Here is a 26,574-nt window from a genome sequence, read left to right as displayed (position 1 = left end):
CTAAAGTCCATAGATTTGCGAAGAGTCAGACATAACTGAGTGGGCACACAACCTAATCTTTCTATAGCAATAGAAAGGTGATAAGTATGTATTTCTTAAAAAAAAAAGTAATCAGTTTCAGGCTTGCTACAAGTAATCCTGTTAGTGTGTTAGTAAGTGGCAATCAAAACTAGAAGCTAGATTTTTAAGAATTTTAAATCCAGTTTTCTTTTTGACTACATTGCTATAAACTGCAGGTAAAGAAGCATTCTACAACAAAGCTCACATATACCTCTCTAACCTGACTCTATAAAGTCTTTCAATCTTCTGCTTTAATCCAAGCAGTCAAGCACTGCAGTCCGTCATCTCAATTCCTTTGGCTGGGCCATTCATTTGGCACTTATCTTTTACTGCTGCAGATTATTATCTTGCTTTGTGTACATATCTTGTCTTCCCAACCAGATCATATTCCCTATTGGTCCAAAAAAGAGCCAAACACTTAGTAGGCACTCAATAAATATTTATTGGCTAGCTGACTGATTGCATTCTCAGTGTTCCCAGGGGTTCTGTGGGCGGTTGGATGAAAACAAAAGTAATAACTGACTGAGTCAGAATTTGAGCAAAAAGAGTCCATAGAGATAAACTAATCTGCAAATCTCCATATATAGATGAAGACAGACCCTGAGAGAAACCCTGAAAATTGTGAAATGAGATGTCTAAAGAAACAGAGCGACACCATCTCAGTGGGCATCTGAGAGCCTTCCGATTCTCAGCCTATATCCCTTTACTATGCTGCTGTCCTTTACATTTCTATAAAATAGGAGTAAATATATTGTGCACATGAATTATCCAAGATATGCATTAAAAATTTATCAGCATGCTAAAAATAATCCAGCCACATCATATTATAAATTTGATCACTCTAATACTAATAATCCTAGCTAAAATATACATTAAACATTTCATTATAATAATTTGCTTGCCTTTTGGGGATTCAGAGGACTTTTTTCTTTCTCTATGTTCCAACACAAGGTATAAATGCTGGCTGTAGGCATAAGCATGTTTTCTTCATCCCTTTTCTTTCCTCCTCTTTCCTTTGAGAAATTAACATTGAGTGGTGTGAGGTGAAAACCTCTGGAGCCTTCTCTCCCTCAGTGGTGGTGGAGAAATGACTCTTTCCACTGCCATCACCCTGACTCCTGAATCAACTCATTGACCTAGGAGAGCTCCTGCTACACAAGCTGACTGGAGTCATCCCACACTGCACTGCATAATTGGTCTTTACGTATTTGTTTGAGAGCCAAGCAGTTACGCGTTAAAAAAAAGGATGTTAAGAGGCAATTACGTCCCACCTTTCCAAGTGAAGAATAAAAACCAGTTTAGGAATATCTACGAAAATATTAAAGTGCAAAATATATGAAAGGTAAATTTCTAAAAGTTAGGAAAATATGTATCTCTGTTTTTACAAAGACACTACTATATTCAGATATATGGATGAGAGGTGATGGTAAGAATGAACAATGTAAATCTGAAATGGGCCTATCATTAGTGAAAGATACTCTTCTAGTTTAAGTTCTTAAACAAAAATGAAATAATTCATTTTCGTAATGGAAAAAACAGATCAGAGGCACTAAACTGCTTAGCATTAGGTACCCAAAACATGTTCGATTTTAGCTTATTGTTTGTTTGCGCTCCAAAATACACAAAGAGGAAACCAACTTTCTAAAAGAGACACTCAGTGGGGCAGTTAATTTTAAAAAGGAGGATCTAATTATCACATCTCACATCAACACTTTAATAAGGAAAAAATCCTCATCTAAGTTATAAAAAAATGAGTGAAGAGATTGAATAACACAGGAAAAGATGAATATCGTAAAACAAAAATGTTAAAAATGAATGTTTATCCAATTCTCCCTCATCAACAAAGATACATTACACATAGCATTTATATTTATTTTCAATAGTGAAAACCACTTAATGTTTCCCACTTCCTCCCTCCAAAGAGAGCAATTATGAGCTCGTTTCATAAAGAACCCATGGCACAGAGCTGTGATTCAAGCCAGAGGACCTGGGTTCTTACCCAGCTCTCTGGCCATTTAAACTCTTGTAAAAGAGCTAAACCTGTACCAGTTTCCCTATCTATAAAATGAGAAGGTAGATCCAAATGCTCTAGGCAATATGTTTCAGCTCAGAGACATTCTAATGTCATTTTTAAAGGGAGCTAGGTTTTACTTATCAATAGTCTTACATATCTTTATACAGCAATAACTGATAATATTCAAAGCCAACTAGATTATGTATCATTTCAATGAGTATTAAACAGAACCTGCCTGACAATACAGGAGATGTAAGAGATTAGGGTTTGATCCTTGGGTTGGGAAGATCCCCTGGAGGAAGAAAACGGCAGCCCACTTCAGTATTCTTGCCTGGAGAATCCCATGGACAGAGGAGCCTGGTGGGCAACAGTCTGCAGGGCCGCAAAGTTGGACACAACTGAAGTGACTCAGCACATAGCACATATAGGGCTTAAACACATTTCTGGTTGTGGCCATAGGCAGTGTGGTCAGGCACTGTGGCAACAAGCGCAACTGTCTCCAATCCCTGCCCCCGGGACTCTGTGCCCTACATGCTCTGCGCACACATGGGGGTGAAGGGTTTGTCTCGGCTGCTCCTCAAACTTAAGAGGATTCTTCAAGGCTGATCACTTCTTTAAGATACAATGTATTACCTAAATGTTCTAGAGTATAAAAAAAAGTAGGGAGTGATGAACAAGTAAGAAATACGAAGTTTATTTTCTACCAGCAAAACTAAAGTTCAGCAGATTCTGTACTATCTAGGACCTTCTACTTTGGCTAAGAACTTTTATCAACAGCAAGAAACCGGTCAACCTCATTAGTAGAAATGTGTTCAAAGAACTGACTCAAGAGTAGACTTGACATTTAGTGGCAATTTATCACATTTCTTGTATCTCTGAGGCTCACAAGATTACAGAGAGCTAGAGGTTTACTTCTGTGTCTTATTACAAAACATAGGGGGAAAAAATGGAAGAATCTTCATATTTACATGGTTTGCCAAGTATTACTACTACTTCGGTGTATCAAGTTTATACTTGAGGAATATAAGTAGCAGCAGTATGTCAGTAAAACAATTATGAGATGTTTGAATAGCCCTTCTGCGCTTAACACTATACAAAAGACTATAGATTATGGCACAGTAAGTATTAACAAGGAAAATGGACCTCATTATGACAGGGGAAAAAAAATCACGAAGACTTCATTTGTTATAATCATAGAGCTTAGAGCTGAAAAGTCCGATTTCCTCATCTTACAGGTGGCTACTCTGAGAACTAAGACATTAAATAGCACTTAGTGACTGAACTGCACTAGAACTCAGTCTCAAGTCCTTCCACCCAGTCAGCCTGCCTCCAGTTTCCATATACAGATTAGAAAAGCTATGGATACACGAAACAACTCAGAGGGACCTCAAAATGATAGAGATGGAAAAAGATGAGTGGTTGTCACAGATGATGGGAAGGGAAATGCTTAGGAGGAGTAGCACAAAGGAGATCTTGTGATAACTGAAGAGCTGTCAGTCTTGACTATGGAGGCAGTTACATGAATCCACACACAGGAAAAAAGAGACCGACATACATGCTGTCCCAGGGCCAAAGTTCCTATCTGTGCTATTGTTCAATAATTGTGTAAGACATAACCACTGGGGGGACTAGGTAAAGGGTACCTGGGACTGGCTCTTGTTTGAACCTATAATTGCTTCAAAATCAAATTTTTAAAAAGGGGGATTCCCTGGTGGTCCAGTGGCTATGAGTCCATGCTCCCAATGCAGGGGGCCTGGATTTGGCAACTAGATTCCACATGCTGCAACTGAAGATTCTGTATGCCTCAACTAAGACCTGGCGCAGCCACATAAAAATGAAATAAATGTTTAAAAAGAGAGAAATCTCACAATCTTTTTTTTTCTTTTAAAGTTAAAAAGTTTTCAGATACCCACAGCACTCTTCTGTTCAAAACTCTTCAATGTCTCCCGTCCTGTTCAAAGTACAAGCCAAGTACTATCAATGGCCCATGAAAACCTACATGGTCTCCTGCCGTGTCTCCCTCCCACCTTCCTGGATTATGTACTAGGAATTAAAATCCAAAGTATCTGTGACTTAGTATTCTAAATGCTGTGAACCTTGTAATTAAGAAAGCATAGTGTCCTGAGTAAGGACAAACACAGATGCTCAACTGGGGTCTTGGGTCTGCCTGGTTCGCAAAGGTAAAGTTTCACTAAGAAGTCAATAGCTAAAGGGCAAGCGGGAGCTGGTGAGTGGAAATTATGTTCCCAGCACACAGAGCAAACTAACTTCAAGAAGGATGTGTTTTGGGATTTCCCTGGTGGTGCAATGGTTAAGAATCTGTCCGGCATATGTATACCTATGACTGATTCATGTTGAAATCAACAAAATTCTGTAAAGCAATTAGCCTTCAATTAAAAAATAAATAAAAAGCAAGAATCTGTCTGCCAATGCAGGGGACGTGGGTTCGATCCCTGCTCCGGGAGGACTGCATGAGCCTAGGGGCATCTAACACTTGGAGCCTACAGCCTGTGTTCCACAACAAGAGCAGCTACCGCAATGAGAAGCCTGTGCACCACAACTAGAGAGTATTCCCTGCTCACAGCAACGAAGACCCAGCTCAGCCAAAAATAATAAAATTTAAGACGAATGGCATCACCGACTCAATGGACATGAATTTGTGCAAACTCTGGGAGACAGTGACACACAGACAGGGAAGTCTGGTGTGCTGCAGTCCAGGGGTTGCAAAGAATCAGACATGACTGAGTGACTGAACAGCAACAATAACAAAAAAGAATAGTGTTCTGTTTTTATTATTATTATTTTTACAGAAATGGATGAGAGCCAGGGCATATTAAATATAAAAATGGAGAGGTAGGCTAGGGTCAGTTCATGGGTTTCTATTAATCCAAAAGGCTGTGGGATGATTAATGAAGACTTGAAGCAGGAGATCAGATTTGTTTCAGAAAGCAAACTGCAACAGCTGTGTGCAAAATGGATCAGAAGGGATTCAGGCTAGGAACAGAGAGGCCAGTAGGAAAACTGACAGCATCAACCAGGCAGTGAGGACAGAAAGGCTGAGATGAACCTGAGACATACCTGTAGGCAATCAGGTGCGGAGACAGGTGTAAAGATGACATTTTGATTTGTGGCATAAAAGGCTAAGTAAAAGGTGGCACCATCAATCAAGATGTGATCATTTGAGTAAAGAAACAGCTTTTCAAGGGGAGATCGTGAGCTCCATTTCAGTCATACTGAACTTCAGTAAAAGGTGATGTCCACCCAGTCAAAAGCTGGATATATTGGTGGAAGAACTGGGCTGGAGACACAGATTTCAGGTAGATTAGCAACATCTACCTGCAAACTGAAGCCAGGGGATGAATGAGACAACCTGGGAGACTGAGCAAAGGTAGGAAGAGGGTCATGGGTAGAGGCTTAAGAAGCACAAATATTTAAGTAGCTCTAAAGCAGGCAGAGAAGAATAATCAGAATCATAGAAAGAAATTCAGTCAAGTCTCGTGTACTGAAAAGGAGGGAGAAAAGTCCGAACAAGACTGTGATGTTTTAAATACTACAGAGAGAGCACATAAAAGACTCAGAAGTGTCTCTGAGGGAAGCATTGGTGTTCTAGGCAGGTTCAGTTTCAACACTGTGGAGTAGCCAAAGCCAGATGGTAAAGAATGCATAGCGAATGGACGCAGAGTCAAAATTGCTTTCAACTCAATTAACTTGGCTATGAAGAGAAGGGAAGAATAAGAAAAGCAGACTGTAGTAAGAGAAGACTAAAGACAAATTTTTAAGAATCGCTTTTAAAAGGGAGGTTGGGGGGAACTGAAGGGCACAAAATCCTTAGACCAAAAGAAACAGAATTCAGGGCACATGGGTAGAAAAATGAGTTTGGAAAGCAAGAGGGTGAAATCTTGCAGAGATGGGGAAGGGGAAGATAATAAAGCAGGCAGGAGGAAGACAAGTTTGGGGTTCAGAGACTAAGGAATTAAAGGCACTTTCCTGATAAGCCGGTGTCTTTCTCCAGAGAATAGATGAGTTTGTAAGCTGAAAGTGAGAGAGAAGGAGGTAGGGGGCTTGACTGAAGACGTTTGTTAAAATCTAAAATGGCTGTTTGTAGTGAATTAACAGCATAAAGACAGCATTTATGGAAAATTAATCCAGCTGTATTATGCAGGAAGAAATGGGAGAGCAGAAACTCTGCCGTTAGAAAAGGCATCTCTAGAAGGCTATTGTGTTAATACAGATCCAAGTTGTTGATTGCACGAAGCAGAGCAACAGCAAGAGAAATAGGAAAGAACTGATAAGGGAATTTTACTAAATCATCACCTAATCACTAAACTGCTTTCTCCCAAAACTCCATGGGTCACCAAGGCAGGACCAAACATTGTTAATTTCAGCTCTTGGTGGGAACTAAAGCTATGGATGGCTGGTCCCTCCCTGACTTTTAGGCTTCCCAGTCCAGGATGGCTGTACCACTTCTTAAAAAAAACTCAGTGAACCACTGAATCTGAATGACCTTGACAATTTAAAGCACACCTGTAACCAGCTACATCCTGTATGAGCGGTGATCACCGCTGATTAATAAGCTGTACAGGTGACTCTGGGATACAGATGAGTATGAAAGTGAGTTTTTTGTTTTTTTTTTTTGAAAGTGAGTTTTAAAATCAGCATTAGTGTTAAACATGTTGGTGTTGAAATGAGACTAGGACAGTACAAATGGAAATGAGAAGCAGGTACGTGGTTAAGTCGGGAGTAGGAAAAAGCAATGAGAAATAAAAAGTGGAAAGCCATTAGCACAGAGAGGATAGGTGAGAAATCATTTACAGACAGAAAATAGCAGGATCAAGGCAACTCTTGGACAAGATGAAGCCAGAGGGCTTAATTAGAGCTTGTTTGTTTTAAGTGTTATATCAAGGCAAGATGGGGCATTTACAGTACTTAGCATGTCATCTCTGAAGTTCAATTATGAAGACTGATGATCAGCAATGTTTTTGATAATCTGTATGGCATCTTTTCTCTCAAGAAATATGACATAGTAATGCTTTGAGACACATTTACTTAACCTACTTCCAATATTGATCTTTTCAAATAAACTGCATGGATAGAAATCATTTCAAGTTCTTTACATTATAGAAAGGGGCAAAGAAGTCTGGCCAAGAATATGTAAACTAGAGAGAAATACAAGAACTCAGCACATGTGCAGAGGGACACACCAATGCAATCACCAGTAGCGTTTCTCTTTCAATGGAATTCCTGCCTGTCTGCTGATCTGGGTGCAAGCTAATTTCCCCCACGGTGAAAACTGCTGTTGAGAGGCAGAACTCTCCACCATCTGTTACTGAGAATTAGCATAATGATGGATTATCTAATCCCTTACATTTAACAGATACAAGTGGTGCTCTTACAACGCCAGTTTTGTTCACATCCTCATTCACGTGTCCTATCCCCACCCCTTATATAAAAATTGATCCTCCCACCCTGCTGATGATGAAGCTGGTCCGGATTTTACCCCCAATCTTGCCTAAGAGTCCAGGTGCTTTGCCATGAGACGCTGTGCTAACCCATTCTATTCAGGAGTGAGAATGCAGCTGTTATTCCAGATGCAGCTAAAAAAGAAAGAAAAATTGTCACTGGGAGACCAGTGAAAACGACTCATGCGGGCAGTGCCTCCCTTCATAAATGAGACCCGGTTGAGAACTTCAACCAAGACAAAGCCAAGGTTAAGTCCGTGCTGATCTGGTGAGAGTGACAGATGGAAGAAAAAGAAACCAAGAAATTAAGTGGGTAGCACAGTAAAAGACTATTGTTCTCCAGGTTCAAGTGTGCCAAATAGCAAGACTTAGGAAGCATTAAAGAATGAGAATTGGACTTCCAGATAAAACAGGGACATGCTTACAGGATCAAACACCTAGGAGAGAACATTCAGCGAGGAGTGGATGGATGGCTGCCTGGGGCACCCAAGGCAGGGAGAGAACTGTACTGTCATCAGTGGCCAGCAAAGCCACAGTTCAATCAGACAGAAGTGAAATTTAAGAGACTGTATAGAAAACAATTTTCAAATACAGCCACTTCCACATAATCTGAGTCTCGGTAAGAGTTAAGAGAAAACATTTCAAGAAAATGTACTTGCACTTAACGTGATACCAGGGCTGCTTTTGCTGGTGAAGAGGGGTTGGGTAGGGGATTGTGCATCTGTATCAAGTTTCTGGATATAAGTGAAATTGTTTATTTATAACTTATTAAATTTAGAAGTATTATTTTGGTTAAACCCTACTTTTTACCCCCTCAATACTCTGCACAAAGCTATTTAATATTAGAACGTACACTATCATTACAGACAGTTCTGAGCTAGTTCTCTCATCTTACCCATCTCACTTTTTCAACATGCTCTATGCCTTCAGAAATTCTTCCTGCATTTTCATAATATTCAGATGACTGGGTTTACTAGCTGTTCTAGAAGTATCTGTTCATATCTCCATAGCATAGGGGATGCAAACTCAAGGTCTGTCTGTATGATTAAAGTTGCACTGGAACACAGCCACACCCAATCGTCTGCATATTGTCTGGCTGCCTTAGGATTACCAAGGTAGAGTTGAATAGTTTCCACGCAGAGCACATAGCTATCAAAGCTGAAATATTAGTATCTAGTCCTTTAAAGGAAAAAAAAAAAAAAAATCTGTCTCTCCTGCCTCATAGCACTGCTTTTTAAAGTGACCTTTAAGAGGGTAATTCCTGTGACACTCGGCTCTCACAGCTTGGGGGTCATATTCACTGTAATAATTGCTTCATTCATGTTAAAAAAAATTATTGGCTTCTTTTTTAATAATGCTGCCATGTGACCTTCATGCCGTTGCAGCCGGCTAACTGATGTGCTCCAAATAAACTGAGGGAGCACTTTGTAATAATACAAGAGCCCCTGTGAAGACGCCAAGTATAAGGTGACATCCTCTCTCCTGAGCAGCGATCTGTGGGGAGAAGAAAAGAGCCTGGCACCTGCTCGTGGTGTTCAGACTGCCCACAAGATTCTACCACAAATAAACTAGCCCATCTCTTCGAAAGAGCATTCCCAACACTTCCATCAAGAGTGAGGAGAGCCACCAACAGGGGCACCTGTACCTTCAACAGCAGCAGGAGGTGGGAGAGAAGCTGTGGAGACCTGGGCTTGCTCTGCAAGGTCCCTTCACGAAGCTCTTGTGAGGAAGTAAGTAAATGACGACGCGAGGTTCTGCTGCACGCAGCGAGCACTGCACCGGTGGGATCACTCTGGCTGCTGGTACCTTCAACAGCGGCCTAGTTCTGCCACTCCTCCTGAACTCAGACATCTTGTTTATAAAACGAGGGAGGTGGACTAGATAGCCTTTTGGGTTTTTTTGGCTGTTGCATGTGGGATCCTAGTTCCCTGACCAGGGATCGAACCTGTGACTCCTGCGATGGAAGCACAGAGTCTTAACCATTGGACCATCAGGGAATTTCTGGACTAGACAGTCTTGAACTGCAAAGTTCTGGGGCTTTACTAGAAGAAAAAAAAAAAAAGAAAAAAGAACGACTGATGTTAAGGTACATGTACCTTATCATGTTAAGGTATATGATGCTTTCTTCAAAGAAGCATCTTTGAGGAAACGCTGAAAAGGTGAGCCTTACTTCTCAAATCCAGAGACCTGTCTGGTGGATAGAGCCACCAGTACAGGCTCCCGCTCCAAACCCGGCTGTCCTGAAAGGAGGTCACCCTGGGCTGATAGAGATGTCGCGCTCACCTCGTGGGCAGCAGCGCGTGGCCTGGGAGAGTACCCACCCAGCTGCAGCCTCTATATCACACGCACCCGCTGCAGTGGCAAGATTCATGGCTCCCGCAATGGGCCAGTGTTATCCAATATGCATGAAATCTAAGTTTTCATCATTTCCACTGGTCAAAGGCCAGCGGGTGTTAAATCCCAGAATACCAGGATTAATGAAGGAGTCATTAAAAACCCAGCATTAAATCACTTCTGTAGCCAATGCAGAGAGTGATGTCTGTAATACATTACAAGGCTGATTAGAAAGAAACAAGTTCCAATTTAGAAATGAATTACCAGATTTTTTTTAAACTGGTTGGAGAGCTATCCCAGCAATTTTGTTATTACAGGGGAGACAGAGGGGGTGACATATAAGTTATGTCATGAATGGGAAATCATCATCTCCTGAAATCACATGAACAAAAATCAGGAGTGAATAACACCCTCAAGACCTAAACAAGAGGGAGAAGAGATTCCAGATACCCTGGTCAGGTTTCACCTCTTTAATCGTCTTAGATTTTCTTGGGAGGCTATGGGCTGCGAGGCTGCTATTGCCTTGTGCCCTGGAAACAAGTTTACTCTAGAGAAGTTTTAGGACAATCCCAGTCCGCTGAGGGCTTCCCAGGTGGCTTAGTGGTAAAGAATCCGCCTGCCAATACAGGAGACTGTGTCCAATCCCTGGGTCAGGAAGAAACCCTGGAGGAGGAAATGGCTACCTGTATTCTTGCCTGGAAAATCCTGTGGACAGAGGAGTTTGGTGGGCTGCAATGAGTCACATAGGACTGAACTGACTTAGTATACGCGATTTCATTCTCCAATCTGCTTTCAATCCCACTGTCTCGGACACTCTAGGCAAAGTGAACTCATCCTTCAGCTCATGCTTTTTGGAGCTGCCATAAAAAGTGTACCTTCCAGAAAAAGATTACTCAGCTATGAAAATGGAAGGTAAACTGTGCAGAGAGCTGGCTAGGGAGAGGAAGGGAGATGAGCGCTGACCCTAATGAATGCTCTTGTAACTCACAATGAACACTAACATTATCAATGTCAAAAAGGAAGGTCTCAACTAATGCTGTAAGGATCTAAAGAGGAAAAACAGAATGGGCACAGTTCAAACTATATACTCCAATTTTCCTGAGTTTCTGATGGGAAAAACACAGCCTCCAGGGACTTCTATTTACTTTTTATGGATCTGTCCTGGGACATTGCATTTATAAGAAAAACACATACCACCCAAGTTCTACTCAAGCTCAGGCTGAGATTCTCAGCCACACCCTCTCAAACACAATGCAGAACAAGGTATGGAAGACAGTGCCAATTCAAACTATCCAAGCCCCCAAAAACAAATACTTCCAGTCATTGACTCTTTCCTCTTTGCCAACCAAACCAAATTTGGAAAACAAGTCTTCCAAGGTTAAGAACAGACTCAAACATTTGTGTGTTATAAGCAGGGGTAATATTCAAAATATCTAACATTATAGCACGGGCCAGTCTGTTACACAAGTGAATACTAGCTGAGCACGAGCCCTGTTTATAAACAGTGAGGCGTGAAGGAAAGCAGCCAGGGCCACAAGTGGGTTACATCAAGAAGGGCATCAACAGAGACAGCAAACCACTTGGGGATATTAGTTTGGATTAAATGCAGCCAAATAATTATGCTTCAGTCATCTAAATACACATTATTAATTTCAGATACGTCAGTCTACCGCGCAAAACAGAACACAGTCAACTCTATTTTCTTTTGTTCCCCAAAGTATTTAAAAGACACAGTTTTGGTTAGGTATCAACAATATCACCACCAACAAAAGACACTAATACCCTTTACTGCCTAAGAGTTTCTGTTAAGGGGAAAATTTTAAAACAATACAACGGCCACCAAGCAGACAAAAATCTCTGAATTGGATAATTAGAGATAGGTGTAAAAGGAGTATCAGAAGTTTAATCACCTCACAATATTGTATATTGTTCCCACGGCAAACAATTTAAGGTCATGTCAGTTGTGGTCAAGAATCTGCCTGCAGTGCAGAAGCCGCAGGAGACCCAGGTTTGATCCCTGGGTCAGGAAGATTCCCTGGAGGACGAAACAGCAACCCACTCTAGTATTCTTGCCTGGAAAATTCTAAGGACAGAGAAGCCTGGAGGGCTATAGTCCATAGGGTCACATAAGAGTCGGACACAACTGAGTGACTAAACACCACAGCAGCTAGTAGCAATGAAACCACTCAGTCAGTAGTGACCACCAGGAGTTAACTGTCTGATTTCGCAAATCCACAGACTTCCAAGTAAACCCAGCATTTATGATCTGGAGGCTGAGCAGGGAGGGCTACACAAGAAGACAAATTCATACCAAGACTTAAAGCCAAGGCTTTAACACTCCCTGTTAAACTTCTGTTAGGAATCTGAGGACAAGTTTAAGGGAATTTTGCATTACTAAGAAGAGGTACATGAAGGAGGCATAATATTAGCAATACTGCTTATGCCACTGTCTCCTTCAGAAAAGGCAAGATTAGGGCCTTAGGAAAAGAGAGTGAATGACTTGCCAAGGTCACTCAATAAGCTGGAGGCAGAGCTAGAAATAACCATCATCCCCTTCGACCCAACGTTACTCTGCCATTCTGCACTTTTTCGAAGCAGAGCTGGTATAACAGAAATTAATGGAGGGAAAAGGCTGAGCTTAGGGAGTGAAGTGAACTGAGAAAACACACACGTGCGGCGTTGTTTTTATTCTTCCCATTACCTGTATCTACAACTTAGCTGAGAGTAGAGGAGAATGTTGGTTTTGGAAACTTTTGTTTCCTCTGGCCTTAAGCTTATTGATACTGGCGGCACATTAGAATCACCATTCAGAATACCCATTCCGGGCCAAGAAAACCAGCATCTCTAGGGGTAAAAATCGGTATTTTTAAAACAATAAATATTAGTACCTGGTTTTTAAAATATAGGATACCATTATTTTTTAAGAGTCCCAAGTGGTTCAATCATGCAGTTTTGTGTGGGGAAAAAAAAAAAAAACCCCAGCCCAGACAACTAACAGAGTCTTCTTTACAAGAATTCAAGAGGCCAAGGATGATGGAATGCAGCTTAAGGCCCCCAGATTCATAAAGCGTCACGTGTCAAAGGTCCTGGCATTTCACAAAGATACAGAGTCTAAGAACTGTGGGTAGAGAGCAGACCAAACTTTGGAACCGGCTCGGGAACAGCAAAGGCATTCCTATTGGCTCTATTGAGGTCGCAGGAAGACGAGGACTTGGCTGTGAGAGCAACCAGGGAGAAGATGCCTCACGTTTGTCCCTTTAGGACAGAGCTGCCAGTCGCTGTGCTGCATTTTCTAGGCAGCTGTGATGACAAGAGCCCCCCTCCAAGATGTAGGCACCACTTCTCAGGGGGATAGGGGACAAATAAGCAAATGCGTGGCCATTATGACAAAACCAGGCCTACGTATCCAGTTTATTATTAGCCTGACATTAACCGCCACTTAAAAACAAAACAAAACCACCCGCCCACACAAACATGCACCCAAGACAGCAAATTACATAATGGCACTGGGAATGATCGGCTCCGACAGCGCGAGGAGAACCAGCCAAATCGCAAGGTCCGGTAAAGACCAAAATGGCAATGGGGAGAACCTTTTTCAAATCCTCTGTAGTTTTTGCTTTTTTTTTTTTGCATTTGCTGATATATATTGAAAATGCTTTGTTTAGAAGAAGGTGTTCAAGATAATACCCTAGATTCTGGAGGGCTGTTGGTCTGCTACAAGAAAAACCCAGCCACTGGTAACTGGAAGAATAACTATCTTCTTCTAGATAATTTAGAAGAAAAACTGTTCTGGCACAGGTGGCTTCTCAGGGTGGAGGCTCAAGGGAAGTTCTTTCATATGGGTCAGGAAGGAAAAATGGGCCGAGTAAGAATTCCACTAACGGCTCCGTTGTGGTTTATGGCCCATAACCCAGCCAGCTGGCACCACACGAACAGGCAAGTCCTGTTTTGTTCCCCGGAATCCATTAGCAACTGGACCAAGCCCAACGTCAGTGTGGACAAGGTCTAGAATGTGGGAGCGGCTTTCGACTTTCACTGCATAAACAAAGTATACAACTGCAGTGGGTAACGGCTCTAGAAATGAGTTTCCACCTCTGCAACCAAGTCTAAACAAAAATATTTTCAGGTGGTCAATGTTTTCCTAAGGATTAGAAGACAAACTGTTTTTTAACTTAAGGATTCTTCATTTTAAGAGAAGCAACAAATGAACCCAGCAACACAATCAGGGTTTCAAGGTTTCCTTTTCTTCCCTCCTCTTGGGGAGAATAGGGGATTATTTTGGTTCCCAACTTTGAAATACAGTAAGCCACTCCAGAGCCTCTGTGATCAAGCCTCACTTAAATGGTCTGATCGCTCTGTAGCCACAGGCCGAGCTAAGTGACACACAATAGAAGACAGTTTCAAAGCCAGGTTTCTAAGAAAGTGGTGACAAGCCTTTGAGTGCTTCACATAGGTGCTTCCTACTTTAAAGAAAAAGAAAGGTGATTTTGTAGTCAGTGTCAAGGTGGTTTTGTTTTGGGAGGAGGCGAGATGGTGTAAGAACAATAATATAATTAATTCCCCTTGTTAATGACCTGATACATGACGGTTTATAAATCATGATTTTAACACAATAGAAGATCACATTAAGGCAATAGTTAGCTGAATCACAGCTGTTATGTAAACAGATATATCAGAAAGCCAGAAGGCTCCATGGAAAACTGACACTGGAAACTTGATGAAAGGCAGTTTCAAGTTTTCTTTGGCCTTTATGAAGTTCATGCCATTAAATGTCTCCAAATTCTACCACGCGTGCTGACCTCCAAGGTCCAGGTTTTTGTTAAATCCCTCCATGTTCGACTTGTTGTGAACACAATGATGGCACAAAACTTAAAAAAGGCATCACAGCAGAGATGTGGATCCCTGAAAGATCTACAAAGGGAACTTCCCTAGAGATCCAGAGGTTAGGACTCCCCACTTTCTCTGCTCAGGGCCCAGGTTCAATCCCTGGTAGGGGAACTAAGATTCTGCAGCTATCCCCCAACCCCCCCTGCAATACACAGAATCTGACTTTCAGTAAGATTTTCAATGTAGGGATAGAGAATAGCAGCATCTCCTAAAACACTTAGTCAATAGCCCTCTGCCTTTAAAACAACTCATATAGACAGATAGGAAGTAAATAGGTAACTAAATATGTATATGAAGCAAGTATACCCAGGGAGTCTGCTTGCTAGCAATACCTCTTGGTTTGAAAGATTATTCAATAAATTGCTTTTACTAAGGAATATATATTGTCCTTACTCAATGGTAAGTGCATGTTAAACTCCCTGAAACATTAAAAATTACTCATGAATATCTTTTACTTCTTTTACAGTACTACTTAGGTAAACATATTTACATTCACTGCTTAGAGGAAAAATGATATGATTTAGTGGCAATTGAAAAGATGAAAAAAGAGAAGTCTAAAACCAAAGCATCTGCCACAGAACAATAAAAACAGACTGGTTCAGGGGCATCCCTGGTGGTTCAGTGGTTAAGGCTCCTCACTCTCAGGGCAGGGGGGGACAAGGGTTCAATCCCTGGTCGGGGAGCTAGGATCCTGTGTGCAGAGCGGCACAGCCTAAACAACAAACAAGAAACAGACTAGGATAACAACATCTAATCATAATCCCATGGGTGATTTGTTGTTAAGCCTCTGAGCATGTAGCACATACTAGGCATTTTCTATATCTTATTCAAGTACATCTGTGAGGTAGCAACATTATCAAGTAGGTGGGCTTGGCCAGGGGCAGGAGGGGGAACTGTGAAGAGGATGGAACATAAAAGCAGTCAATAAAAATCTTTTAAAAAAGGAAAAAGTTGAGTGAAAGAGATGGCCAGAGACGTAGAAGAGGTGACAGCGGGGACAAAAGAGACCACTAGGTCTGAAATTAGGCCAATGACCAGTTCGGAAGCCAGGCTTAGGACCCATGGATGTATTTGATTGTTATGGCTTAGTCACTGTGCTAAACATTAAATGCATTGATACATTTAATGCTCACTACAGCCCTACAAGTATAGTATTATTGTATAGAACTCACATAGAAAAAACTATGGCCCAAGACTGCGCAGCTATTGAGGCATAGAGCCGAGTTTTTTTAAATTAATTAATTTATTTTAATTGGAGGCTAATTACTTTACAATATTGTAGTGGGTTGTGCCATACAGTGACATGAATCAGCCATGCATAGAACCGAGTTTTCATCTCAATTGTGTTTACCTCCAAAGCCCACTTTAAAAAAATAGCTACAGAATCTTCAGATCCAGCAATAACTAGCCTTCATCCAACGATATGCCAAATGGTCAAAGTTTCCTGTTTGAAATTACATCCTTAAAAAATAACCAGCACTCAAAAGGCACACCCGTCAAACAAGGCTTATGTTAGCATGATTATGTAACGAGTGATTCTTTCATATTCTTTAAAACTTTTGAAAATGCTACTACAATTTTTATTAGTTTAAAAAAGTCATTCAGAATGAACTGGAGCAAATCCCTGTTAAGCAGCATCACCATGGAAGATAAAAATCCATTCCTATTTCCGTTGCCACTGCGTACTGTGCTGGCCACAAGAACTATATAGAGAAAGGGGCTGAGACACAATTTGTGCTCATTGATAACCATGTCGAATGCCCCTTCTCCTCATCACATCAATTTCATTCTCCAAAGGAAGAAAGTAAGAATGCTTGAGGGGGGTTCAGAATGGCACACTGAGAACTTACGTCCACATGACATTCTTTACAAGGTCCCACTGAAAGGACGCAAAAGACATATATGCACAAGAATAAAGCCCTAATGGTGCCAGAGAATAAGAACGTGAGTAAACAGCACATCAGAAAGTTTGCACAAATCCTGAAAGACAGAAAACAGATGGGATCAGATGGGTGACAAACTGGGGGCGCCTCAAGGGCTTCCCTGGTGGTTCAGACGATAAAGAATCTGCCTGCAATGTGGGAGACCTGGGTTAATCCCTGGGCTGGGAAGATCCCCTGGAGGTAGGCAAGGCAACCCACTCCAGGATTCTTGCCTGGAGAAGCCCCGTGGACAGAGGAGCCTGGCAGACTACAGTTCATGGGGTCTCAAAGAGTCGGACGCGAGTGAGCGCTTAAGCATAGCACATCAAGGGCTTTTACTGACACATACGAAGCACACAGTGAGTAGGTTCTGGGCACATCATCCAAGCGATGGATCAGGAACAGCATTCAGGAGAGCAGGGCCGGCCAGGCCGCCTCTTCCCCACACATCTCTACGATGCCCATCGAGGCGCTAGGAGCAGAGAGCTTTGACCCTTGGTAAAAGAGAAATACCCTAACCAGCAAGCACTTGGCATTTTTTCCAGCACATATTTGTTTGTGTGATCCTGATCAGTTCATATACCACAAAAGCACCAAAACTCCTAAGCAAACAGGGTTACAGGTGGTCCCCTTAAACCCTATGGAACTTTACAGCCTAAGCACCAGCAAAAACCCTAATAAAAATGGCGCACAATGGACATCTCTATAGGCTGAGTAGTCTTGAACTCTGGCATTCTGATGCTACCTCTAGAGGAGGGACTATAGCGCTTTGTTTTCAACAGAGACCATTTTAAAAGTATAGTTGATTTACAATGTTGTGCTATCAATAGAGACAAAGTCTGAGGCAGAGTGTAGCCTTCTTCATTGTGCTTGCGCTTAGTCCTGTCTGACTCTTTGCGACTCCATGGACTGAGTCTGCCAGGCTCCTCTATTCATGAGATTTCTCAGGCAAGAATATGGAGATGGCTTGTCACTTCCTCCTCCAGGGGATCTTCCTGACCTAGGGATCGGACCCATGTCTCCTGCATTGGCAGGTGTATTCTTAAGCAATGAACTACCTGGGAAGCCCAATTTTCTTCATTAATCCACTGTTTGAATACTGGCAAAAGTGTCTTCACAGCCTTTCCGACCTCACTGACAGGCTGCTACTGAGCTAAACATGGTGAACAGCATAAAGGTTCCTGAAGCCACTAAAGCACTCATGACTTAAAGGAAGTTCCTACTGTAAACGTCTCATCTTCACACTGAGGTTTTTCTTAAGTCTTTATACCTTCTAAAGCTCTCCCTTTAAATCTAAGAGTTTATCCCTTACCCTTTCAATATTTCAATGTATTTGGGAATGTCACTTACAAACCAACACGACTTCTACTTTATATCCAATGTGTTTCCCCAAATTGTCAATGTCATACAAGATAATTCACTTGAAAGAAACATGTGTTCTAGCAGAACAGAGGGCAGGTGATTTAGATGGATTGTGTAGCCTCAAAGTAAAGCCGAGGCATAACATTTAGAGAGAGGTGGCTGAACACATCACAGACCCATCCTATCCCTGCTCCCCACCCCTCAACCTTATAGGCCAGGAAAATACACTAAGGCTCCCTAACAGGTGATGAAAGCCATCAAGCTCTGACAGTTTTGGTGGGATATGCAATCTGCCTGCTTCCTCTGTATTCCAGCTCCACTTTCAGGCACCATATAAGGAAGTCTTCCTCTGATACTTTCTGCTCTCCTATGACTTTTTTATGACAGAGATGTCTGCGAGACACAAACAACTTCAGAGGAACAGCTGTGCCAACTCCAACCTGATCCTTCCTTCATAAATATAGGTCAAGGTTCACACAATGCTTAAGGACTTAGAAAAGAAAAAGAACGAAGTAAAGAACATTTAGTCATGGGGGAAAGCTGGAAGAAGTGTTTAATTTTTAAATAAGATTCTCAGAGATAGAGAAAATATTATATTCATAGACTAAGAAGAGGATGCTATTAAAATAGAGCACTTAAAGAACAGAAAATTTAAATGTGAGTGCTGCAATTAAAAAGTAAAATGGGTTTGATTAAGAGACTAGTATGTAAATTTCATGGGATACAAATCATTTCCATTTTAGAACAATGATATATTCCTGGTGCTTAGTACATACCAGGCACTCTTGAAATACTGGGCCTATGAACTAACAAGTGAGTATATGAATGAGTGAGATGAACGAACAAGAGATAATTACGAATGTAAATGAATCAATATACATGGCTGGCTGACTAAGCAAGAGGCAAAAATGAAGACATCTTCTTGAACATAGAACAAAAATGCAAAGGAGGTCTTAAACATTTGGAAGAGAAGTTAGATATATGAAGAATAAGATACAATGTAGCAAAAGAGAGAAAAGAAAATAATTCAAGAAGTAACAACAAAAAAATTGTTTTGGTGTCCAGAGTGGAAAAGACAATTGAGTATGAAGCAAAAAAGACAGACATAGAAATATGTTGATAAAATTTCAGAAAACCAATTAATGGGAAATTGTAAGAACAATTCCAAAGCCGGGCGGGGGGGGGGGGGGGGGGTTTCATGTAAAGAAACAGAAATTGGATTTCTTATAAACATTGTTGAAGCAACAGAGCACAATGCCTTCAAAGTTTCTAGGCAAACAATTTTCAAGCTACAATTTTATAATAACACTAACAAATAAGAATGTATGTAAAAATATTTAGACATTTCAGACATTCAGAAACTTGACCACCCAACACAGGAGAAAAATCAAGGTTCTTCAACAAATGAGAGGAAAAAGTACAAAAAGAATGACGTGAGATACGGTGGCAACTGCATATAAATAAATGTAAAATGGAAGAAGGAAATACAGACACAGAATTAATATATTGGGTGACAGTGTTTACTGAGCAGATCTTTAACTAATTCAGCATTTCTCTTTGCATTTAAAGGTAGAGTTCCTTTTCTATAGGACTAATCACCCTGTGTCTTTTGTTCCAACAGTAACACACAATTCTAACAGCTATGGAGATGGGAGACAGGTTTTAAGTATTTATGATCAACTTACAAGCAAAGGTCAGGAGACAATTACATTGAAAGAGGAGAAACTGAGTAAGTGCTAAGCTGTGTGCTTTGTTGCTCAGTCATGTCCGCCTCTTTGTGACCCTTTGTACTGTAGCCCACCAGGCTCCTCTGTCCATGGGACTTTGCAGGCAAGAATACTGGAGCAGGTTGCCCTTTCCTCCTCCAGGAGATCTCCCACCCCAGGGATTGAACCCGCGTCTCCTGTATCTCCTGCACTGCATGTGGATTTTTCATCCACTGAGCCATTGGGGAAGCCCATCTTGATAAAACCAAAAAATAAAACCTCTTTAAAGAAGTGTAACCACTATTATTTCCAAATCTTTCAGAGTGAGCAGTATAGAGATACTATATAAAGTTACTCAGAAACAGAAACTGAACATTATCAAGTTTACCACTGGTAAAACCCAGGTGGTGCAGTGTTAAAGAATCTGCCTGCCAATGTAGGAGACGCAAGAGATGTGGTTTCGATTCCTGTGCTGGGAAGATCCCCTGGAGTAGGAAATGGCATCCTGCTCCAGTATTCTTGCCTGGGCAATCCCATGGACAGAGGAGTCTGGCGGGCTACAGTCCACAGGGTCGCAAAGAGACACACAGCTGAGCACACACACAAAACAAATGTAAGATAACTAGGGGTTAAAGGGTAGAAATTATAGTGCAAATACTAAAACAAAGTAAAAATAGAAAAAAATTTAAATCTAGGAGTGCTGATTTATAGAGTTATAAGGATAACCATCCACAAAGTGAGAAGCAGACTCTGTCAGGAAGTTAACATTGGGTCCTCCTCTGCCAGGTGAGGCAGGAATTAGATAAGCAGGTCTTTAAGGGCAGGGAGAGAGGGGGCAGTCATAACGAACTGCCAGACTCGCAGAGGTCCATCAGCGCCGAATGAGTCAGGAACGGTGATGTGAGGGGAAAAAGGGCAAAGCACCTCCAATGGGTAGTTGCTTGAGCGTTTCATTTTGTCTACTGACAGGTTCAGTTATTGACTCAACTAAAAATAAAGATATAAGAGGGATTATCTTTCATTTTAACCTGTTTCTGAGTGGTAAATTCGCTAAAAGTCCCAGGCAAGACCTGAATAGAAAAGAGCCTTTTCAGGTATTGTTTATATAAAGTCACTTGTGTTTCTTAAAGTCAAAATCTACCCAAGCAAGATTCTGGGAGGCAGCAAAGTCAGTGAATATCCCTAAGGACTCTTGTTGTCTCAGCCACCAGAGGCAAGAAGGTTCCCAAGAATGAAGTGTAGCCAGGAGGACTTAGCACAGGGATATGCTCACGGCTATATTCCCAGTGCCTGACACAGAGTAGTTGTTCAGCAAATATCTGATGAATAACTGGTAAATTTACTGTTCATAGCAGATAGGAGCAGCAACTCATCTCTTGTCTGGGACCAGACCCTCGCTGAGCTATTTTTAGGGCCCACAGAAATGAAATGGACACCATTCCTACTTTTTCCAAACAGGGCCTTTAACTTATGGTTTTGAATACCTTTATCCATCTCTTTAAGTACTCCAGAATGTTCCTCCCTGAGGATGAGCTCCTCTTATTTGGAGAAAAGCCTCATTTTCTCCCATGGTATACTTTGGAAACTCGATGGTATACTTTGTGAAACTGATGAGGGAGTTTCCTAAAGATCTGCTCAGTAAACACTGTCACCCAGTACTTGATATTCTACTCAACTGATGTTGAGGGGGAAAAAAAGTGCAAGAACACACATTGCTCAGCAAAGGATTTGGCTGATTTATACGAGCCAAGTGCTCCATTATGTAAAGCTTAATTGAACTTCCATATAGTGATGAGGGTAATACAGTAATCTGAAAGCATCAGGGCTTTAAAGCAAAAAAGAAAAAGAAAAAAAGGCTCAGCAGCATGATAGTCCCACATATAGATGGCTACAAAATGTAAGATCCATCTAAAATTGCAGTGTTCTCCTGACTCCCACCTGAACCCTTTGCAAAAACCAAGTTCCTTCTTATGGTGCTTTATGGGGCTGTTCTCTTAAAATGATGACTGTGCTCAAGCTAGCAGGAGACATGTGAAATTATTTAACCATTCTTTCCAAAGTAATCTAAGCCAAATGACACAGATGCTTCCAGTGTCTTCAGGATGGTGAACAGGCGTAATTCCACTACTCTGCGTGGCAGAAGTAGCACAGTTATATAAATCAAGCAGCCTGTGAGGTTGAGAAAACAATCTAAGGTGCTCTTTTGAGAAGAGAAGGTTGGTTAAGTGTTTATGATTTAGGTGTTAGGGGGTTCAGGGGGAGGAGAAAAGGAATGTTTCTTCTGATGTCTTCTTTCACCTTCAAAGCAAAGGTTGGAGTAGGGGAATCCACTAAAGTAGATGAACAGTAAGCAATAAATCTGTGCAGAGAAAAGGTGGCTACAACCCAGATCCTATCTCCTGGCTGAGACAATGACATTAATACTATGTCGGTTATTGAAAGAATACCTCTTCAGGACGCTGTGGGCAACCTGGTGGGGAAGAACACTAGGACAGAAATTGGGATTTCAGCCATGTTTAGCTAAGAAAACATTAGTATGTTTTAAGACACACCAATGTATTAAACTAGCTCAGACATTAGTATGTTTTAAGATTTGACTAGACAGCAAAAGCCTTACAGCTACAGAACTCAAGCCCGAAAAATTAAGGGTGGTATGACATGGCTTCCTACTATGGCCGAGGAAAACTGAACTAAGATTAGAAAAGAACTATTCTAGAAGGAGAATATCTTAACCTCATATTCAGTGACTAACAGAACAGCTGAGGAAGTATGCCTGCAAGCTGGAACCAATGAAAATGAAAAAAAAGCAAAAGAAGTTGGATTCCTTGTAAGTAATTATCTGATTTAAATAAACATAATAAAGGCAAACTATCTATGAAGACATCAAAGAGCCTCAAAGGAAGTTCATAAACATGGCTTCACACCTACTAGATGACAGTCATTACTCGAAAGAGGTAACTAAGATGTCCCACAGCATCTCTGGTAGTAAGGACCCCACACAGGCATTAAGCTGGACAGTAGTGCCTTTGCAGGGAGCAAAGCTTTGAAGTCAGGAGCAGAGTTACAACAACGTTTTAAAAATCAATGTTATAAAACTCAAATCACCTCTCAAAAAACTGACCTTGTGCAGAAAATAGGCATTTTCCCACTGCTCTTATTCCACACTTCCATCTCTGTGCCCTCTTTCAGTTTTCCAAAATGGAAAAATGTCTGCCTATTATTGTGAAATACTTTTAAACATAATGAGAAGCAATGGGGCAATACCTCAGTGACACTGTACCTACTGGATACGTGACAATTTTCCATGGATGGTGGATGGGATGGTGGTGGTAATTATGAGTGTGTAGGTGTGAAGCTGGACCCCAAGTTAGTTTTTTAGGTGCCCCTTTATAAATGTGACCAAAAATTTTTAACTTCTTTTTTTTTTTTCATTTTGAAAACGTGATGTATAAGAAGACATGGGCAATCAGCTAATAGATACTATAGGTTTGCCAAATTGGAGCTCAAAGCAATTGTGAAGTCCAGCACAGTAGAGGTCACCCCACAAAACCTGCTCTTCATGAAGTCGCTGGCAATAATGGAAGAATGAGATTTTAATCACTGAAGCTAATTACACAGAAGACTAAATCACAAGAAGAGTTATTTAAGTGTCTTAAATACAATAAAAAGTAATTAACAGGAAGCGCCATCTTGACAGCTTCCTGTCACAGTCCAGGCCTAAAAGGATCAGCTAATTCCCAACCTGGGAGCCAGAGAATAAGAAACAACTCAAAGTTGGATCTTTTTATTTTTTATTTAAACTGCTTTGATTAAAAGGTAACAACTTTTCACCAACTTGAGTGAAGTTAATCAAGAAAAAAAATTTAATCTATTAGAGGAATGATGAACCTCATTTTTATTCGTTCCCCAGAGGGCAAGAGAGAGGGAGTTGAAGACTGTTTCACAAGAGGGGCCTCCCAAAGGCCATGCAACTCGACGCCGTCCCACACAGCAAAAGAAAACATGGAAAAAAAGAAAACATGGGAGAACTGACAGAACCCTGCTGAGGACAAGGCCAGTTCACACACTTGGGCATGTGAAATCCACTGAAAAATATCCCCTTTGAAATAACCGTCAAAGAGGCCATCTCTGCCTCTTCTTTCTCCTTCCCTGGACTGAGCAGTTTGAGAAAAGCTACTGGAGAATCAGAGATTCACAGCTGATCCCGTGACTAAAGGGAAAGCCTCTAGACACTACAAAGGCCAATATGAAGGGGTATGAGCCTACAGGTAACGACAGACATAGCACTGATCTTTTCTTAATTCTACCGCATCTCTAAAAGCTGAATAAAGTCTAAAGCCTGTCACAACAGACGTGGTGCATTACCAGACAAGCTCTCCCAGCAACCTTTGCTTAACTGACCCGCACATTCTACAACCTCCTCAAAACCCACAGGCTGACACCAGTTAGTAACTGAGGACCACTCGAACACACCTGTACACTTCTGTCCCAATCTGTTTCTGTCCCCGGATTTACATTGGTCATTTTTATTATGTACTTCACTAAATATTGAAATATGAGTACAAAAGGAACAAGCCTTTACAAAAACAAGTTGTTGCAAAAGGTTTTTACATGGCTTTTAAATGGCAACAAAATGTGCCAAAAGAAGAGGGAGATGTAAATCACAAAGATCTAGGGTTCCATAAGTAGTATTTTTAAGTCATCATTCCATAGAAGAAGTTATTTAATCTACCAGGATATCATACATCAAAGATTTCGAAATGTAAGTACATTTTTATGTTAAAAATGGAATTAAAACATTTGGGATAAAAAAATAAATCCTCTGCTCTAGACAATGTTTTCAAATAACTATTAAAACCAGGAAGCATTTGATATAATTCTGAATCTAAGGTGAGTATTTGGATATTGGTATCATTCATACCTCAACTTTCCTACAGTAGTATTTGGAATGATTTAAGCAGAGGAAATTGAGGGAAAAATGAAAACAAAATCAAGGCCACAGGAAAATAAAGAGAAGCTTTGAGGAAGACCCAAACATCAGAAGCATGCTATCAGATACATTTTCTAGAGTCACCGTATCTTTGGCATGGGCTTCCCTGGTAGCTCAGATGGTAATGAATCTGCCTGCAATGTGGGAGACCTGGGTTTAAGACCTGGGTTGAGAAGATCCCCTGGAGGAGGGCATGGCAACCCACTCCGGTATTCTTGCCTGGAGAATCCCCATGGACAGAAGAGCCTGGTGGGCTACAGTCCACGGGTTTGCAAAGAGTCAGAAACGACTGAGCGACTAAGCACAGCACATTATTTTTGGCACAGACCTTCCAATAACCAAATAAACAGGGAAAACTATTGGATCAGATACAAGTTTTTTAACATATATACTTATCAGATTAAAGCCAACGTGTAGCTCAGAAGAAACAGCTGTCCCAGGTTATGAGACATCTAAGCACTCCCTATTTTATTTCATAAAGGGACACTGAAATATAGTAAATGCATAACTCACAAATTTATTGAACTCCTACGAACTGCTGAACACTGGGACTACAGCAGGGAATAAAAGAGGCAATAATCCCTATCTAGTGAAGTTTGGTCTTAATGATATTAGGCTACCCTCACATTTCTCCCAATTACTGCCTAGTAGTTTACTCAAGACAGCTAGTTTAGTAGAAACAAATCCATGAGGAAACTCAGTGTATTTAACTCATTATGTTAAAAATGGAATTAAAACATTGGGATAAAAAATAAATCCTCTGTTCCAGCCAATGTTATCAAAAAACTATTGAAATCAGGAGACTTTCAATATAATTTTTAAATCTAAGTTGAGTATTTGGATATTGGTATTATTCATACCTCAACTTTCCTACAGTAGTATTTGGAGTGCCTTGGATAGCAGGGCAGCCCAGGTACCCTGCTAGGTTGATCTAATTCAAGGTAAGGACTTTGGTAAATCAGATACCATCTTAGGACAACAGGGAGAGAGAAAGATCAAGGTTAACTCCCTACAAGAACACTTTCAGAATATCTAATTTTAAGCAGCATAAATTTTGAAAATATACCTCTGTGGTAACCAGAAAAAAACAAACAAACCCTCCACTCTAATGGGTCATTAGATAAACATGAATAGAAACCATCTGCCAAAAATATGTACATTTTGACAGTAGTGGTGTTGTCTTTACCATCAGTAGATAGAAGGAGCAGTTATTGGAGAGGACTCCTTGTTTGTGGCAGCGAAAGTGTTCAATCTGTCTAGGGGAATACTCACTTTCCGGCTCTCCACAGGAGGAAAGCATGCATTGAGCTCCTAAGAACTGGTGACAAATTGGTAATAACCATTACTGCAAATTAGACAGATAGAAGAATGAGCAAAATATTTCCCAGTTTTCCCCATTCTGAAAACATTATCTAATTTCTCAAGAACCTGCTTCTAAAAATAACCGAACGCCTGTGATGGTGTTAGGATAATGACATCAAAATCCTATATTCAGTTCCTCTCAGCAGAAGTGAAACCCCTGATTGCTGTGTGAACATCAACAACATTGATAGGTATGAGAGTGGTAACAGCACCTAAAAATACTTATTTCCAAAAGTGACAACAGGAAGCGGGGGGGCGGGGGGGGGGTGCGGTGTTTGGAACGTGGACTGGAGAAGCTCCTGTGTGGTAGGAGAGCTTCTGGAAAGCACATTAGCTACCATATCCTTCCTGTCAGAGACAGGCTATAGCTTAGAGAAAGGTGTTTCTCCCAATGGGCTCCATTGTACTTGCAATAAGACAATCCCTGTTTTGATGAGAAACCTATTCTTTTCTTCCCTTCCACCATGCCCCCTTTTAA

At 41.0% G+C, this 26,574-nt stretch overlaps 1 protein-coding gene and 1 non-coding gene across 2 annotated transcripts in view; both read right to left on the bottom strand.

Annotated features, from left to right (window-relative positions):
* SND1 (staphylococcal nuclease and tudor domain containing 1) overlaps positions 1 to 26,574 on the bottom strand; it is a 411,508-nt gene that overhangs the window by 200,806 nt on the left and 184,128 nt on the right. The window lies entirely within an intron of this gene.
* TRNAG-UCC lies at positions 9,458 to 9,530 on the bottom strand. The gene has a single exon. It is a non-coding gene; the product is annotated as a tRNA-Gly (tRNA).

This window comes from Cervus canadensis, chromosome 3, assembly GCF_019320065.1.
Source record: "Cervus canadensis isolate Bull #8, Minnesota chromosome 3, ASM1932006v1, whole genome shotgun sequence".
Classification (NCBI taxonomy): domain Eukaryota; kingdom Metazoa; phylum Chordata; class Mammalia; order Artiodactyla; family Cervidae; genus Cervus; species Cervus canadensis.
Note: the sequence above shows the minus strand (reverse complement) of the source record. Positions and strands in the feature narration are given on the sequence as shown.